Source organism: Chelonoidis abingdonii, chromosome 14 (assembly GCF_003597395.2).
Source record: "Chelonoidis abingdonii isolate Lonesome George chromosome 14, CheloAbing_2.0, whole genome shotgun sequence".
NCBI classification, from domain to species: Eukaryota; Metazoa; Chordata; order Testudines; family Testudinidae; genus Chelonoidis; species Chelonoidis abingdonii.
The window spans coordinates 24,263,705-24,282,786 of record NC_133782.1 but is presented as its reverse complement, the minus strand read 5'-3'; the positions used below and the strand labels follow the sequence as shown (position 1 = coordinate 24,282,786).

At 42.2% G+C, this 19,082-nt stretch overlaps 1 protein-coding gene across 5 annotated transcripts in view; it reads right to left on the bottom strand.

The window, feature by feature from the left end:
* Positions 1 to 19,082, bottom strand: part of PTPRT (protein tyrosine phosphatase receptor type T) — a 715,857-nt gene that overhangs the window by 228,276 nt on the left and 468,499 nt on the right. The gene's annotated exons all lie outside the window — the stretch shown is intronic.

Sequence of the window (19,082 nt, the reverse complement as noted above, 5' to 3'; positions counted from 1 at the left end):
CCGAAAAGTAAGAGTACTTGTGGCCTGGGAGATGAGTCTGGGCTAGAGCTATTGCTATTCTACATTTTCTCCTGCCAATAACTGATATCGAGAGGGCAGGGAGACAAAAGATTTTTATCTGGTGTTCTCACCGTCATATTCTTTTCTTAACTGAATTCGCTGCAAGTATATTTAATGCTGATAACAGGTGCCAGATTGACAGCGCTGGAGAGTGAATTCCTTTATTTAAGCTATAGAATCGGCACAGTGTGGGCAGCAGTGCAACCTGCCTTCATGCTCTCCCTCTGTCCCCTCCCAAAATGCATCTCAAGATTAACCTTCTGAAACCACTTCAAGAATAGGGGGGTCTATTCACTTCCTGGCCTATCTACTGAGAATAATAAATACAGAGCTCATTAACACTTAATACTTGACATAACACAGGGGAGGGGAAAAGGGGGCCAGCGGCAGCAAATCTCAGAGCCTGGGTCAACTGACTCTGGCTCATGCTGCAGGGTTAGAAACAGCAGTGTAGACATTTGGACCCAGGCTGCAGCTGTGGCTCTGAAACTGGTGCGGGGTGGGCAGGGTCTCAGAGCCTGGGCTCTAGCCCAAGCCTGAGCATCAACACAGTTATTTTTAGCCCCACAGCACAAACCCAGCAAGTTCAAGCCAGCTGACCCATGCTCTGAGACTCGTTGCCCCAGGTTTTATTTTTGCTGTGGAGATATATCCCTAGAGACTGAAGGTACTACATGGTCCTATGCCCAGTATTTCCCATGCTCAGGAATAGGGACCCAATACAAATAAGAACCATGGGCAATCTCTTTTTTCCTCAATTCTTGGCCATAATTTTCCTATTGATGCTTCCTTGGGTATTTTACTCTCTTCATTTCCTGTACATGAAACTAAACGTAACATGTAAGAGAAGAAGGAGACGGGAAATAAAGTAGGTAAAGCAACTGTGAGTTCCTCTGCAATGTATTCTGACCATTAAGGATTTCATTAGGTTTACTAATAGCTTGTTAATGATAAAATATCCTTTTTTCATTTTACCTACTTTCCAAACATTACAGTCAATTCTGCTATGCAAGCTCTGCACCTACATTGACTTAAATTAGCATGCCATATATTAAAGAGTGCTTTTAATGAGCTGTTATTCCAAATGATTTTATTGGAGAGCAGCATTGTTCAGTTTAATAGCACATAAAATGACAACTATAGAAATTCCTTTGATAAGACACAAGCAGTGAGTGGGTTACTCAGTCTCCAGTACTGTACCCCAGTCAGTCCTTGATGCTGAGAATACTCCTCAATACGCAGAGTAGCTGCCTTGTCATTTCATACTTGGAAGCAGCAACAGTGGTTAGGATTAAAAACAAAAACAAAGGGGCACTAGCTGTATCCATATAAGGGACTAACTACCTACACTGTAGCTGGGAGAGTGCGTCTCATCTCAGGTAGAGAGATGCACTAGCACTGCTCAAGTTAGCATGTTAAAAATAGCAATGTAGTCAAGGAGAACGAGGGGCAGGGGCAGCTCTGACTAACTGGCTGAGTACAAACCCACCTAGACACTCTGGATAGGTATTCGGGTACCCCTGACTACACTGCTAACTCGAGCAGAGCTACTGCTTGTCTGTCTACCTGAGCTGGGAACCACGCTCCCAGCTGCAGAGTAGTACCCTAAGAATGTAAACTGCTCTCTGCTATGATCACAAAACAAATGGAGAAATATGGCTTATGAGTATATGTATGTGTCACGTTTATAGGTACAGTTTCAGCCACATCTATTAAGGTAGTCTGACACTTCCCATTATGTGACTCTGTTTTTAGTTGCTTATAACTCTGTCAGACATTACCAGCTCACTCTGATAGCTTCCATGCTGGGTGTCTGTCTCAGGCTCAATATTTCTGGAAAATTTCAGCCAAAATGGTTCAGCCATTTCCAGGAATGAAGCAAGGGAAAAATACATTGTTTTACCCATGTTAAATTCTGGCAACTTTTTGAGAAGCTCTAGTGCCCCTACATTTTGGATCAGGAATTTTTGGAAGGGATGGCCTTTTAGGCTTTGTGTCAGGGATGTGCCTTTTGCTGTCTGTATAAATATCTATGCAAATTTGGCCAAATTATCAACCTTAAGAAGAAAATGCAGTTCACACATGATTTTAGACTAGCTAGAGCTTCTCAGCTTAATTCCCTGAAGAGTCCTTAGACACTGAGCATGCTCCAGCCTGGGGCTGAGCAGGACCTTCCCTTAAACTGCAATTCCCAGCTTCTCCAGGCTGTGCCAGGGATGGGCATCAGAACTAAAAGCAGAGAACATCTCTGTCCTGTGCTCGCAATGATTCCCCTTGCTGGGGTCAGGCAGTGTGGTAAGGAAGTTGCCTAAACTGAATACAGAGGAGACAAATGCCAGACATAGGGTTGAGGCAGGAGGGACATGGGCATTACGATTGGACGAAGAGTGTAAGAGAGATGGGGGGGTGGCAGACTGGGAGCAGTTGGGCAAAGAGACTGGAAATGGAAGGTGGGGGCAGAGGAAACTGGGACTTCAAGCATGTCAGCCTTGTGCACTGAATGAGGCAGAAGACCCATGGGAAAAATAGTATGTTATGTAATTAAAGACTGTGCCATAATGTGGAGACACAAGGTGGGTGAGGCAATATCTTTATTGGACGAACTTCTGATGACGAGAGACACACTTTCGAGCCTCACAGACCTGAAGAAGAGCTCTGTGTGTCTCTCTCACCAACAGAAATTGGTCCAATAAAATATATTACTTCACCTACCTTGTGTCTCCAATATCCTGGGACTGACATGACTACACTGCATGTACCATAATATACACATACAAGGGGATGAGTAAAATTAAGGAAACTCAATTCTGGCAGTTCCTGAACTGAGTTTTTACTTTGCAACCATGATAACCTTCTTTTAATGCAGTCGTGTTGTATGATGTAGGTGCCACAGCACCCCTTGCGACTCCATTAGTCCGTTCCTTCTAGTGTTTCTTTAATGGCTGAACCTTCACAGGAATGTCTGCCTTCAGAGCTGGTAGTTCCTTGGTTGACCTGCCTGCTTTTTTGATTGCTGCCTCTCTCTCCTCTTGCTGGTGTCCCCATCCATTTTGATGCAACAGGCCTCTCCCTCATTGGTAGTAGAGTTTTGGTCCTTTGTCCCATCAGTGCCTATAGTGGAAGGTTTCGGTACCCCTGTAGTGAGGTATGCTAACAAGAGGTCTGAAATCAGAAGAAACAGCCTTGTGTAACAGTCTCTTTGCTGTTTTCACTGCTGATTCCACCTCATCATTACTTTGTGGGTATGCTGGGGAGGAGGCATAGTGGTCAAACTTCCATTTGCAAACAAATTCTTTGAATTCTTCCAAGACAAACTGGAGTTCATTGTGCACAAATACTGTGCTTGGAATGCCTTATCTCACAAAGTGGGTTTGCAGCGACTTGCTTCATGTATTAGGCAGGGCAGTGACCCAAACGTTTGAACAGTAGTCCACTGTAATCAAGTACTGCTTTTCCTTGGAGGTAAATAAGTCTATTCCCATCTTTTCCTATGATTGGGTGAGCAGTTTGCATAGTAGCTGAGTCTCCTTTTGCTGGTGGTTATCGCATAACTGGCAGATGTCACACCCTTCTATCAGGGAGTGGAGTTGTGTATTTATTCCCAGCCAGTAAACACACTCTTGAGCCTAAGATAGCTGTCAATGCCTAGGTATGAGGCGTGTATTTTTTGCCTAACATGATTACCTAATGAGGCAAGGACAACAGCTCTCTGTCCTTGAAATGTTATTCCATCCTGGACACTTAGCTCATCTTTAATTTGAAAGTATCATTCTGGTCCTACCAGTACTTGGTTTTGTCTTCTGACCACCCTGCAGTGGTCTTGCTTTGTTGGCTGCCTGCAGCTAAGTGTTCTTTTTTGTAGCCTTTTTGATTTCCATCAGCTTTACTACTGAAACTGGGAGATTGAATCCATTAACATGCTGCACTGTGTCCTGATCCCCTTCTACAAACTCACTCATGCTGAGTTTATATGCCCTGTTCATAGTGTCAGCTAACAGCAGTAATAATCTTGCACAATATCTGATCTCCTCTTGATAGCTGTGATTGTCTCTAGGGGGTTGTGGGCTGCTTGATCTGTTATTGAGTGGCCATAGGTGAACTTGATGGAGTCCCTCTGTTCCAAATACCATAGACAGAAACTCTTTATATTTGGGTATACCCTTGTTCAGTCTCTGACAGGGCTCTGCTGGCATAAGCAACCAGCTGTTCCTGCAAAAAAACAGCACCCAATCCTTCTGTGATGCATCACACTGGAGTATCAGTGGTTCTCCTGGCTGGTAGTACTTCAGGACAGGGACATTAATTATCATTTATTTCAGCATGTCAAATGCTTTCCATGGGGGACCTGCCCAGCCTCATTCAACATCTTGCCTTGTGAGCTCATGTAGGGATTCCACTCCTGCAGGCAGGTGTGGACAGAAGTTGACAGAAAATTTATCATTCCTATGAAGTGCTGTACCCCTGTCCAATCCACGGTAGCTGGCATGACTCTGACATCCTTGATCGGTTGTGTTCTGCTTTCATTCCCTCTGCTGAGAGTAGATGTCCAGTGTATTTCACCTCCTGCTGTTTGAGTTGCATTTTTCTCATATTCGGTTCTGGTCCCAGCATTGCTGTAGAAAAGCTTGTAGTTTTCTGTCAGAAAAGCTTCATGGTTTCCTTCAGCTTCTGTATCACTGCTCCTTTTCCCTACAATGCAGATATCATCTATAGTTATTGTCATCCGAGGCAACACTTTTAGGGCTGGTCTACACTACGGGGGAAAATCGATCTTAGATACGCAACTTCAGCTACGTGAATAACGTAGCTGAAGTCGAAGTATCTAAGATCGAATTACTCACCGTCCTCATGGTGCGGGATCGATGTCCACGGCTCCTCCTGTCGATTCCGCAACTCCGTTCGGGTTGGTGGAGTTCTGGAATCAATATAAGTGTGTTCAGGGATCGATATATCGTGTCTAGATGAGACGCGATATATCGATCCCCGAGCAATTGATTGCTACCCGCCGATACAGCCGGTAGTGAAGACGTAGCCTTAGTCTTCTCTGCAACACCTCTGGTGCTGAGTTTATGTCCACTGGCATGTGCGGCCACCTGTAGCAACCAAATGGTGTTGCAAAAATTGTCAGTATGCTGGACTCCTTATCAAAGTGCCAAAACCCATTCCTCCCAGCACAGACTTGCTTTGAAAACTTCTGGCAAGATTCCACCAGGTACTGCCTGCATTTGATGAGATCTTATCAATGCCCAGTTCAATGGCTTTGGGTCTATGCAGATGTATAATTTGCTGGATGACTTCTTTACCACCACTATGCTACTTACCCAGGATGTACTGGCCTCTACAAGTGCTATCATATCCCTGTTCTGCAAACTTGCAAGCTCCTTATGTACTGATTGTGCAGTACAACTGGAATTTTCCTTCATGACTGCTAAACTCGAATTAATATGCAAATTAGATACAATTAACGTCGGTTTAAACAGAGACTGGGAATGGTTGGGTCATTACACTAATTGAATCTATTTCCCTATGTTAAAGTTCTCCTCACACCTTCTATGGGTCATCTCGATTATCATGTCAAAAGTTTTTTTCCTCCTGCTGATGATAGCACATCTCAATTGATTGGACTCTTACAGTTGGTATGAGTACTTCCACCTTTTCATGTTCTCTGTATGTATAAATATTTTCTGTCTGTGTGTTCCACTCTATGCATCCAAAGAAGTGAGCTGTAGCCCATGAAAGCTTATGCTGAAATAAATTTGTTAGTCTCTAAGGTGCCACAAGTACTCCAGGTTTTTTTTGTGGATACAGACTAACACAGCTGCTACTCTGAACACCTCTGAATGAAAATGAATTCCGACTGAGTTGAACATGTGGAACTTCATTAAACACTATGCACTGCTCTGGCCATCTGGCTGAGCTCCTTCCAACCTAACTCCACCCATTCCCTGTTCCTCTGATGTCTTGTTAATAACAGCTGCTCCAAAACATGGGCCCTCTGACTGCAGTTCCACTGACCATGACACAGCTGTGGAACATGGTCCTACGGTGACCAGATGTCCCGATAAAATTGGGACTGTCCCAATATTTAACCCTTTGTCCCAAGTCCCGATCAATGTACGATCGGGATGCCATTTGTTCCGATATTCAGGTAAGGAGGTGAGCGGGAGGGAGGCCCCGACTCCGTGGGTGCTCCAGGGTTGGAGCACCCATGGTGAAAAATTGGAGCCAAGCTCCTCCCTCGTCTTCTTCTCCCCCCGTTCCCCCGAGCGCCGCATCCCCGCTCCTCACCCCCCCCAATGCTTCCCGCCACCTAACAGTTGTTTGCCGGCACTTAGCACTTTGCAGGAGGGAGGGGGGAAGAGCAGGGACATGGTGCGCTCAGGGGAGGAGATGGAGAAGAGGGAGGGCAGAGGCAGGGACTTGGGGGAAGGGAGTGGAATGGGGGCAGAGTGAGGGCAGATGCTGGGGTGGAAAGAGGTGGGGGGTGGGCAAGCACCCACTCATCAGAGGGGAAGGCAGCGTAAGTGGCGGGCGGGGAGAGTGAAGAGGCGAGCAAGCAGTGGGTAGGTGTGTAGGGGGGGTGAGGAGGCGAGCGGTGGGTGGGGGACTGAGGAGGGATGGAGCAAGCCAGCAGGGGACTGGGGGAAGAGGAAGGGAAGGGGCGTGAGTGAGGAGGAGCGGGATCTGGGGCAGAGTGGGGGCGGAGCCTGGGAGGAGCAGGGGTGGACTGTGAGCCAGGCTGACAGCACCCCAATGTGTCCCAATATTTTAGTGTTGTGATCTGGTCACCCAACATGGTCCTCAAAAGTAGATTTTTACCATTTGTATATTTGGCTCAGAGTAGCAACCTTTCTTTCACTTTTTAATCATTCCTTTACTTTTCCTTAAAGTCTACATGGAGTGAAAATAACTATCTGGAAAGGAGATATATATGTGCAGCTTATTTTCATGTTACTCAGCTGCTTTATTTTTGGAACTGGATGATGTCATACAGCTGCTCAACAGCTTTATCTATATTACCATAGCTGCACCACCAGATTGGTGCATTAAAAAGATTAGATAGAAGAAATGAGATTAAGAATCAAGAAGAGAGAAACAGATACACAAAAGAGGAACAAGAACTGACCAACACCATATTCTGTCCAGCATAGGGAATAAATCACTGGCAGGCAGAAGTAGAAGTACATCAGTTTATGAATGAACAGATTAGATGCTGCCAAAGATATTTTTAAAACTGCACACTAGCACATGAATGAAGAATACAGAGCTTTCAAAGATTGTCTTAAAATTTTCTTTGGCTCAGAAAGAAACATATGAGCACAATATAAAATTAAGCTCCCCAAATCATTTCACTAAAATATTCTTTTCTGTTGCAGACACTGGGCCTAAATCTTTTCTCTTACACTGAATATCACTGTAAATCCGCTGGCTTCAACAGAACAATAGCAGGAGAAATTCAGAAAAATGCTTGGGCTCAGTGGCTCATGTTTCACTTTTTTTTTTTTTTTTTTTTAAGTTTAATCATTTTAAACTTTTTAATTTTGTTTTTAAACACTACATGCCATTTATAGCCAGTCCGTGCAGTTTACCTGGTTGCCATATTTTAAACAATTACAGTAATTTAAGTTAGTTATTCAAATCAATCAATTTGATTTTCAGATTTAAAAGAGCATAATTAACATATGATTGGGGAGATGACCAAAGCTGCATTTCTCTGCTTCCAAGTTATGGACGTCTTCAAGTAGCAATGAAGGGAATGTGATTAAGAATTCTATACACTGCAGTGAAGTTTGCTCAAAAGTTCTGTAAGGCTCCTAATTAGGGTATCATTAAAAATTGCCTTAATTTTAAGCATGTACTAAATCCCACTGAAGTCAGTTGGGTTTACACAGATGCCTAAGTCCTTAGAGGTCTGCACCTTCTCAGGAAAGCTCTTACATACACCTTCAGCATTGAGCATGTGCTTAAATGCTTTCCTGAACCAGGCAATGGCAGGTTAATGACTAAGTGAGACATAGCCAGATAAGCCTGGCAGGTGACCTGCACCCCATGCTTCAGAGGAAGGCAAACTCCCCCCAGCTTCCACTGCCAATCTAACCCGGGGAAAAAGTACTTCCCACTCCACATACAGCAATCAGTTAGACCCAAAAGACGTGAGCAAGAACCATCCAGCCCAAGCACCTGAGAGAGAGAATGCTTGGTGTCACCTTAGAGCCCTGCGTCCCTATTTCAGAGGCAAGAGATAACCAAAACACAATCTCGCACACATTTACCTTTTTGCAGCAGCAGAGAAACTGACCAAGATCCTCACTGTGTGACAAAAGTGTCTTTTTCATTTATGCACTGGCATTTCTAGGAATTATATCAGTTTCATCTAGATAACATAATGAACATAATGGCTGAGAGCTGGGATCCCTGTGGGATTCTGCTGGCAAGGGACATTAAATTGCAAGAGCAGGTGTTTATCACGTCTAAGTGTTGCTCTCAGACTGCATCCAGAAAGCAATCTCATTAACCCCTGTTTTATCTTGGGGACAGGACAGCAGGATTCTATGGCCAATAGCAACAAATGCTATAGAGAGGTCCAGAAATTTGTTTGGATTTATTGCCCTTGTCGATTGCCAAGAAAAGATCATTCATCAGTGCCACCAGCACCATCTATTTTCCAAGTTCTGGCCTGAAGCCTGACTAGGAGGAGTCCCGGATATTGGCAATGTCCAACCAATCTGCTTCCTGAGAACTCACTGAACATCACAGTCGGCAGCCATATAGTAAATAATGTATTTTCAACAGCTCAGCTCTTTCTTGATGCAATTCTGCAGGTGAAACAGTTAACTACAAGGCTAATTTACATACATATATACACAAAGCTTACCTTAAGTGCAATTCAGAGGATAAGACAGTCAACGTTGGAGCTGACATAGCTGCAAATGTAAGCAGACTACACAGCTGCAAATTTTCACAGCTAGTCTGCATTATTACAGCCATCATAGCAAGATTAAGTATAACATACTCTTCATATAACTGAGTTTCATGGACTCAGACAGAATAATATATTGCAGTCCAAGATGCTACCCATACATATCTAATGTCAAAGAAAAACATTATATGTATTAGAGGAATAGTATGTTGGCATACGAAGGCTGCATTAAGAACGAGGAGTACTTGTGGCACCTTAGAGACTAACAAATTTATTTGAGCATGAGCTTTTGTGGGTTAAAACCCGCTTCATCGGATGCAAGCAGTGGAAAATACAGTAGGAAGATATATATACACAGAGGACATGAAAAAGTGGGTGTTGCCACACTAACTATAATGAGAGTAATCAGTGAAGGTGTGGTATCAGCACGAGAAAAAAAAAACTTTTGTAGTGATCATCAGGATGGCTCATTTCCAACAGTTGACAAGAAGGTGTGAGTAACAGTAGGGGAAAACAATTAGCATAGGGAAATAGGTTTTACTGCATTGTAATACATAAATACAAGTAGTTAGATTTAAGGTTGTACATACCATCTTAAACTTAATTTTCTGTGGATTTACGATGCTGAACCATGTATCCTTCATGCTCCTGCTGCTAAGATAAATTAGCCAACCAGGTATATACAGCATAAACTTCCTTCAATGAATACTCAGTATGTTCAGTGAGAAAGCTTCATACAACGTGTAGCATGCATGCACAGAATATGACAGAGACCATAACTTGATTAGATGAGATTTTCACGGGAACATCCAAAACCTCTTCCCCACTGAGGTTTTATTTCTCACCATTTTTATCTTTCTACAATTTCAACTGCAGAACAGCACACAAAATAGTTGCAATTTTTTGTTTTATTTTATGAGGGGAATGAACATTAATTGCTTTCCTCAACCAAAAATAATTAAACTATTTTCCCCCTCATATTTTCCAGGGGAAAAAAAAAAATCTTACAAAACTTGACCTGGAAAAATGTCCGCCTGAAATGATGACATTCCAAAAACTCATGAATGGTTGAAAATCAGGAAACAGAAATACATGCGTAACCGTGAATTTGATCCCCTGGTTGTGGCTATAATACCAGCTCATCACAGAAATGTAGGGCTGGAAGGGACCTCAAGAAGTCATCAAGTCAAGCCCTGCTGCACTGAGGCAGGATCAAGTAAACCTAGAATAGGGATCGGCAACCTTTGGCCCACGGTCCGCAAGAGAAAGCCACTGACAGGCTGGGATGGTTTGTTTACCTGCAGCATCCACAGGTTTGGCCCATCACAGATCCCACTGGCTGCAGTTTGCTGTCCCAGGCCAATGGGGGCTGCGGGAAGTGGCGCTGGCTGAGGGACATGCTGGCTGCCCTTCCCTAAATCATCCCAGGCAGGTGCTTTCCCAACCTGTTCTTAAAAATCTCTAAAGATGGGGATTCCACAACCTCCCTTGACAGTCTATTCCAGTGCTTCATCTCCTGGGACCATTTACCTTCTGGAGAGGATTGTGTGTCCCACTGGCTCTCAGAACCATGTTGTCTAGAGTCTTGTACTCTTGGTAGGACCACCCTTGGCGAACAGGTTTAAGGTGAGATTCCAGATGAAGCGCTGTCCAAACTTTACAAGACAGGTCAGGCTATCACTGTTATCATAAGTAACAGTAGACAACACTACCTGTGACTGTTGATGAGAGTGAATAGCTACACCTGGTTCCCACCGAAAAGTCCTCTGTGGCATACCAGGTGGCCAAGCAGACATGCTCATCTCCTCGGCTGTGAAGATGGATGGTGAGAGCTGTGTGAATGGCCTAGGAAATCAGTTTGGGTGCAGTAGGACCTAATGGCCCATCTACTGCATCCAGACCTGTCTCCAGAGTCTCAACATTGTCATGCCACTGGATTTAGATAGGCCTGGATGAATGACTGAAGGTGTCTTTGCACAACTTTCCCTCACTTAAATACAATTAATGTGCTATTCATGACATCAAGTGATGTAATGGTCATCTTCAAACCCAAAGGATGAACTAACATCATTCTAGTGCTTATCTGCCATTATAGTTAGGAAAAACTTTTTAATATCTAACCTAAATCTCCCTTGCTGCAGATTTTCATGGGAACATCCAAAACCACTTCCCCACTGAGGTTCTATTTCTGATAACGTTAATCCTTCTACAATTTCAACTACAGAGCAGCACACAAAATGGTTGCAATTTTTTATTATTTGATATGAGGAATGAGAAATAATTGCTTTCCTCAACCAAAAATGATGAAACTATTTTTCCCCTCAAGTTTTCTAGGGAAAAACAAGTTTTCCAGGATTTTTTGTCCTACTATTAGTAGACATGGAGAACAGCTGATCGCAGTTCTCTTTATTAACAGACATCAATTTATTTGAAGACTGTTATAAGTTCCCCCCTCAGCCTTCTTTTCTCAAGATTAAAAATGCTCAGAATATTTTTTAACTTTTCTTCAAAGGTCAGGTTTTCTAAACCTCTTATTTTTGTTGCTCTCCTCTGGACTCCAATTTGTCCACGTTTCCTAAAGTGTGCCCCCCAGAACTGGACTCAATACACCTACTGAGGCCTCACCAGTGCCAAGTAGATCAGGAAAGTCAGTTCCCCCAATCTTCTTGATACTGTCTGTTATTAGCTCTCCTTCCCTGTTAAGTAGAGAACCTATACTTTCCTTTATCTTTCTCTTACTCATAATAGACCAGTAATTAAAAAACCTCTTTTTTATTGCCTTTTATGTACCTTGCAAGGTGTAAATCATTTTTTGCCTTAGCCTTTTTGTCCCAATGTGCTTAGGCTATTCTTTTGTATTCCTCATTAGCAATTCATCCATGTTTCCCCCTTTTTGTAGGATTCCTTTTTGATTTTCAGGTCACTAAAGAGCTCCTGACAGAGCTATAGTGGCCTCTATTCTTCCTATCTTTCCTTCACATCAGGATAGTTTTCAGTTGTGCCTTTAATACTGTCTCTTTGAGAAACTGCTAGATGTCCTGCATTCCCTTTTCCCCTAAATTTTCTTTCCATGGGACTTTAACAAACTCTAAGAATGGATAGGTAAAATCTGTTTTGTTTTGTTTGTTTGTTTTAATTCCATTGTTCTTATTCTACTGCTCTCATGCTTTGTATTATAATGGGTTGTGGTTTCAGGGGCTCAGCTTGGGAGAAATTTAGTCCTACTCTATTTTAAATCCAGGAAATGCATCCCACAAACATTGGCCTGATATATGACCCTCTAATTCAGTGGCTTTTTTCATGTAACTATCTCTCCTGCAGAGAAAAACTGAGCAAAGTGACTCAGGTGAAATGGTGCTTTGACAATTTAAGAGATGATGGAAGGCAGATCACAATTTTACATGACAAACAAAAAGATTGGTAACCTCTGAAGTACAATTTGAACTCAAATCCACTGGGATTAGAGAAACTAGACTCCACACATCCTATTAAAGAGTCTGAAATAGCCTGAAAGCCCCTTACACTTTTATTCCAGGCATCCTAATACAAAGATCTGATTCATTTGAAAACTGTGATTAAGAAAGCTGCATAGTTAGAAGTTACAAAATCATTTTTTCCCTAAGGACCATACACAATCTATAGAGGACTTGATAATAAATTAAGAACATATGTCACAAAAAGAATACACCTTGTAGTGCTTTTAAAGATAGTTTGTTACTTAGACAATGCGTTTAGACATGGCTCAGTTGATGGACTTTTCCAATCTGAGATTTTTTTTTAGCTGAGCAGATGAATATACTGTAGATATTCTTTAAATGCCTCTAGGATTTAAATGCATCATAACAATGCCTTCTATCTTCAGTCAAGTAACATGAGGAATATTTTACACAGAGGATTGCTGGGTCTTTCTTCTTCTTTCCCTTCTTGACCACCTAGGAAGTACTGTGAACCTCTAGAATCAACAATTCCCAGAAGACCATTATACAAGAAGGGAACACTTTTCAAAGTTGGGTGCCAAAACTGCTGTACGTGGATGTTTCATTAGGCATTTAGATAGCTTAAAAACAATAACTGGATGCATAGGTGCTTGATTTTAGGGTATTGAAGTTCAGAAATTGGACTCAAGCCTGTACAAAATAATTGGATCTGTGTGTGTGCACTATTTATTACAGCTCGGACTAACGAATGGTTGAGATAAATGTATAGCCTAAAATATAAAAACTCTTAGCACAAAACTGATCAGTGAACTTGAATCAGGTCATATGTCTCTGTGATCCACAACAGCATAAGCCTTTGTATTGTGTAATGCTGGATTGATGTTGCCACTTATTTAGGGAAAAAGTAATGTTTATATACACATTCATACACAATCTTTGCACTGATGCTTCCACGCTGCATAGAAACTATTATATTATTGGCTTAATCACAATGAGTTTGATTCTTAACATGCATTTTAAGCTTCCAATATATAGTATAGCAGCTTTCACGGGACTGGTAAAATTACTGAACAGCTGTGCTGCTTTTAAATGGGCGGAGGGAGGGCGTCCTTAAAGCAGTTGTATTAGATCTTGCCAATCACAACAAGCTAAGAGAGACAGCTGTAATGCGACCTCTTTTATTAATGTCACATTCACACACCTCTCTATAAAGTTTTTCTTACCTAACCAATATACCAGCACAATCCATTATTCTTCTTGTTTGCCTGAACACTTCCTTGAAAACCTATCGATCTGCCTGTCTGTTATGTGTACCTGCATACCTAGCTACCCATTAACCCAGCTACAGAGCTGTTGAGCTTAATCTCCATTCTGTTACTTACTTTTATATCAATCTGTGCATCTCCTCTATGGTTTACCATATATCTGCACCTACCATCTCTTCACATGCTCATTATCTTAACTGCCTACCTGCTCACCCATTACCACCCTTCACTAACTTCTGTAAGATATACTATAATGTCTTTGCCTCTCTCTCCACATAACTAGTGTCTTAATATTTTCAGCATCCTGCTAATCATAATTTCAATCTTGAGCTATCCTAGTGCCTTGGACAGGAGCTTTCTGCTTCCTGAGAATAGAATCTAGTTGCATTCTGATTTGCAGATCTGTAGGGTTCTTTCTTTAAAATCCAGCTGTGCCTGTATCCAGTGAAACAATTCTCAAACCTATTGTATTTTTTTTTAGTCAGTCTTAAAAGCAAAGTTGTAGCTGTGTGTTATTTAACATTCAATGCCAGACCCCAAGAGCAATATGAAGGATAAATGTCAATCAGTTGCGACTTGAATAGTCAAAGAGGCTCATTATGGTCCTTTCATTCTGTTTAAGCTCTTTCAAGTTATACATAGTCATTACAAACTTATGATTTTTGACTGCTAAACAAATTTCTTACTGGAGATTTTGCTGCCGAATTTTAACCCAATTCTTCATGTGAAATTTGCATGTGCAAATTGTGATGGCAATTTGTGATATATGGACACCTGTCTGCCAGGTGATATATGGCAATTTGTGATATATGGACACCTGTCTGCCAATTGTGAGAGTAACAGAGAGGCTTAATGTGAAAAATCTGCCTTGAGGTAAAGTAAATGGAATGTTAGTGGGATACCCAACTTATTTATTTATAATAGGTACTATTTTTAGGAAAGGTCCTTCTTGTTCTTAAAAACACAATCACTCTAGTTCATAGATTAGGGATGTTTTCGTTATTGGCAGTATTTCTTCAAAACCTCCCACCACTGCAATACTGCTAGTGCAGGCCATTGGTGACAGGAAACAAAAGTACCAGCAGCACAGACCAGCCACCGACATTTTAACCAAGGCATCAGCAGAATCCACTGAGAGCAAGTCAAGACAATGCTGTGGTAAAGATGCCTTAATTCTGCCTAAAATAGCATTTCATCTGTTGCTTGTACTGATGGAACTACACTAGTGCTGCACTCATGATGTGAAATTTTAAAGATAAATACCATCGTAGACAAAACTGATGGGTACTAACTACCCACACAGCTGAATTTGAGATTAAGCAGATCTATCCATCCTAGATGATGCACAAGTAGGAGTTACCTTTGCATAAAGGCACTAAACAATTAGGGAGCATAGAGGTCAATTGCTACCTAGTTCCCTCAGGCAGCAAGGCGAGGCATATATCTATATGTGCAAAGAACTGTGCTTTATTTAAATAGGCATTGTCGAAAGGATGTATCTCCACTTTCCCTCTAAACACAGAGAGCCCTGGGTTTAGACTGATCTCTTGTGTTGTGGAGTTCCAAGACTTGAAATCTACAGTTCAGAATACTCCGATCGCCTCACTAAACGAAGCATACCTGAATATCTACACCATGCTGGCTCCAACTGCATCATTCACGCTCCGAGCACTTGTCCTGGAGGGCTATGGAGGATGAGGCTATCTGGGGTAATACCTCCATGTCAGTTTGCAAATTCCCTCATACCCAGTAGGAAGCATCTCTGCTTAGAGAGATGTTTGTGTGTTCCATTTTAATTCTCTGGATGTATTAGTGCTTAGCTTTCCCCTTTATTGAAGAGAATAGAGGAAGAGGAACAGTTGGAATTCACCTTGACCCCTCCTACTGAGTCATTATCAGGAAGGGAAATTTGTGTATGCCCACCTCCAATGAGATTCAAGAAATGATCTGACTTAAGTGGCAAAGTCACTGTTATGATGCATCACCGCTCTCTACATAGTTGCTCAGTCAGAAAAGTAGCTCAGATTAATAAAGTCCTTTCAATGAGCTGTGCCCACAGGTCGTGTTTAGCAGCAAGTCTCTTTAAGAATTAAAAGGAGGGTTTTTAAAATCATTTACCAATTTAACCTATAGGAAAGTGAATATAAAAATTGTGTTCTCAGAAAATGATTAATTTGCAACTTATACCATCCGAGGCAATTCCTAAGCAGCATAAACAAGGGCTGTTATACAATTTATCATCTGTGTGCATGTAAGACCCTGTAGTGTACCTTTCAAAATGTGCATTTGGAGTTCATAACAATGGATAATAATACTGGCAAGGTCCAGCTACAGTGTAGACAGGTGAGGTGAAATCTTGCCCAGCCCCCACAGTTTTGCCAATGTGTCTTAATTGTCATCTACAACCCTATCACTTATTTTAGTCTAGGACTTTCCCTGAATGGAGATTGTTAGTCATAGAGAATTGTGAAGGAGTTTGGCAATATACACAACCCCCCACCAGAGATTAGGCTGAAGCCACCAAACTCAATTTCTTTTTTGACCCAGGTCACTTCTAAAAAATCAGGTTTCCAGATGTGAAAGGCTTAGTGCATTAACCTCACTGTAACACCCAGCCATCTGAAATCTGTTTTTATTAGACAGGCATCTGGTAGCATTGCTATAGTTACGGACCTGGCTGAAATGGCACACATTTATCAAGAGGAACATCTTTCATATGCAGTCTTTTTACTGTATCAACTCAATCTACATTTTTAATAGATGTGAGGCAAGATGAAGTAATAGTTTATGAAATCACATTTAACCTCTGGACAGCAGACTACAGAACTTACTTTGGCTGCAATGTATAAGAGTTTGGTGGTCTCAAACTAGTCTTTGTTTGTTCACTCTAAAAACAAACCCTGTTTGACATCACTGGCACTGCCGCCTTAGGACGAGAGAGCAGGTGGTCTGCTGGTCAGAACTGAGGGGAAGTGGGAATATTATGGGAAGGAAATCTGCATAGACTCTGTTGGGCTGTGTAACGGTTTACCATCTGCATGCTTGCCCCCAAAATAATTTTGTGCGCTCTTCCACTGCGAAAAAACAAACAAACTGTAAATGGTTCCCGTCTCTCTATATCACCCCACTCTGAAGAGAGCCAGCAAGATTTTAGAGTAATAAGCAGGATAATTCTTTGTGATATACCCCAATATAACAGATTTATTTATATAAACTATGTGCTCATTCTCTAGCTCACTCAACATCCTGCAGCAGAAATGGAGAGCACCACTGTTCTTTGCAACCCTAACAATTGTGTTACATCTGTTTAGGCCTTCAAAACTATCTTCGCAAGAAAAGAGGCTTTACTCTCTTTTTTTAAGTGAAAGCTGGGATCCCACCTCACATTTCTGGTTTCCCAAAAGCAGGTGAGATTGCAGCAGGGGATATCACAAGGCTTGAAAATCAGCTCTGGATTGTACCTTAATAAGCCGAATGCTATTAACTCCTCCTTTTTACTAAAGTGCCTTACTAATATTATTTTGTAAATTGTTCCTATTTCTTTCCTTACGGCAGGGTTTCTCAAACAGGGGTCGCTGCTTGTGTAGGGAAAGCCCCTGGCAGCCCAGGCCGGTCGGTTTGCCTGCCTCGTCTGCAGGTCTGGCCAATCATTTCTTCCACTGGCCGTGGTTTGCTGCTCCGGGCCAATGGGAGCTGCTGGAAATGGTGCAGTAAGCCCCTCGGCCCGCGCCACTTCCAGCAGCTCCCATTGGCCCGGAGCAGCGATCCACAGTCAGTGGGAGCCGTGACTGGCCGAACCTGCGGACGAGGCAGGTAAAACAAACCAGCCCAGCCCGCCAGGAGCTTTCCCTACACAAGCGGTGACCCCTGTTTGAGAAACTCTGCCTTGCGGGCTCCAAAAGGTAACAATTACTACATTCATCCAGTGCAGTGTCTGCTCACAGGTTAGCACTTTAAGTCATGAGATTGTCAGTTCAGCGTCTGTTACACAGTTGCCTTCTTTCAAACAGGTTAGGTGCACAACCTCATATCAAAGAAGATCAGATCCTGCTCTCTGAGGCAGTGAGAACTGCTCTAACAGGGCATTCCTGCATAGGAAGCGGTATAGCTAAAGTGCAATATAGTCCCTAAGGGTTCAGTCTGGCCTTTATAACACAGAGTAGTTTATAGGCGGCTCTCAATAATGCTAAAGGCTGCAACAGTCTCTGGCTGGTTCCAGAACTGGTAGAATGGAAAGATGGTTAATGAAGCTCAACAAGATTCAGGAATCTGTCCCTTAATTTGCATATGTGATTAATATGAATGAATGCATAAACTGAGCAATTGCACGTACAAATGGGCAATTCTGATCATTTGCACATTTACTCCATCTGCGTGCCTAACTTTTAAAATCCATACTCTAAGTGCATCTTTCACAGAACTTCTGGAAAATATGTGTCACGCTCCAGGTAAACTGCATCTGTATTTCCCCTTCATGTCAACAGAGGCACCCACTCTCAGGATCCCTCTCCCTGCCCCCCGCTCCGTCATTATCTCTCTGGGTGGAAAATCATAGTGTCTCTCCCTTCTGACTGAGATATTTCCAGGTTGAGCAGTTCCCTGCCTTCAGCATGTTATTCCCAGCAAAACTCTAATAATAGCGTAACTTCCCTCAGTTATAAGTTAGCACACAGTTCTCTCTCAGGAAGAATATTTTATTCTTAAGGTAAACAAACTACAGGAAAAAAATATATTTAAAACAGTAAAAGGAACCTACAAGTATGCCAATAATCTTACCAGAGAGTGATCCCCACCTCCTACTCAATCTCCACAAGGTCAGCATCAGTCCTCCCAACCCTTCCTTAAGGATTGGGGTCCTCCATGGACCTGCTGATAATTTGCTGGATCAGAACAAAAAGACCCGAACATGTTGAAAACCAGGCTATTTATCAAAAAATCCTTTCTTTGTCCGTTGGTCCCTGGAGAATTCAGTTTGAACTAGTATATGCAAAATCCTCCAGAGGTGGCTTCAAAGGGCTGATAAATGGAGGAATTACATTAGCATACCTGCTCCTCCTAGAGAAGTTGCATACAATCTCACCGTAATAAACAATTGAATTTTTAATAAAATGTACTCCAAAGGCATGAAACTCATTTCAATAAGGTCTAAACCAATTCAGTAAGATTTCAGTAAGGTTTGTCCAAGATATTGCAGAATATTGTTATTTCTGTCATAGGATGTCCCATCACTTTACAGATGAGGCACCAGATTTCAGATTAAAAGCATACATCCTTTGATAGGTTCCCACCCATTATGCTAGGCACAGCACAAACAAAAGACGTATATCCTCTCCCCCAACAGGTTTATCCCCTGAAGACAAAGGATAGGTATGCCACACAAGTGAAGCTATCAGAGTGAAG